The sequence below is a fragment of the Myotis brandtii genome, unplaced genomic scaffold (genome assembly GCF_000412655.1).
Source record: "Myotis brandtii unplaced genomic scaffold, ASM41265v1 scaffold112, whole genome shotgun sequence".
Classification (NCBI taxonomy): domain Eukaryota; kingdom Metazoa; phylum Chordata; class Mammalia; order Chiroptera; family Vespertilionidae; genus Myotis; species Myotis brandtii.
In genome coordinates this window covers 3565556-3566367 of record NW_005353838.1, presented here as the reverse complement: position 1 = coordinate 3566367, position 812 = coordinate 3565556, and positions in this window count along the sequence as shown.

Below are 812 nucleotides of genomic sequence, written 5' to 3'. Positions count from 1 at the left end.
CTGTGAGAATCAGCTGTGTCTACGGTGGGAGAACTTCTGTGCTGAAGACACCCTTCTGGGGCAAGACTTGCTTCAGTGGGGCTTTGGTGCTCACTGAGTCTGCCCCCTGAGTGTGTCCCTTATGGATCTGAGGAGTTGTAATCTGGATGGTCCCACTCTGACCACTGGGTACACTGGCTCTTGGATCTCTAAGGAGGTGCTAATTTAGCCTCTGTCTGAGGCTACCCAGCAGGAGCTATGGAGAGATCTGCAGATTCCTCTTCTTTGTTTGGGGTTCGGGGGTTCCCAGATGAGGCCCAGCTGTGAAGCAATGCAAGCTGCTGTGGGGCCTTGGGCCTTCTTTTGTATGTTCTGGGTTTCTCTGACCCAGCTGCAGTTTGTTAGGTAATTTTCAGATTGCAAAGGGCCAGGCCTTTCATATGCAAAACCTCTGTGTACAGCTTGGGTGGAGCGGGGTCTCAAGGGATCAACAGGGCGGAGCAAGCAGCTATGGCTGCTCCTCATTCCTACCCTAAGAGGCCCCACTTCTCAGTGTCCTGGTAATTGCTGCAAGCACCTCTGAGAGAAAGCCGCCCTCGAGTTCCGACTGATGCCAGACAGTCCAGTTTCTCCCATATGAGTCCGGGTCCCCAGAGACTCGCCCAGAACTGGAGTTCAGAGCAGTTGGGAGCTTGAGACTCCCTCCCGATTGAAAAAGACAACCGTGTCCTCAGCTGCCAGCCCTTTTCACGTGCACCCTGTCCTCAGTTGCCAGCCCTTGCCGTGTGCCTCCGTACCTCTGCACTTTACTTCCACACCTCCTCTGAGTCTCA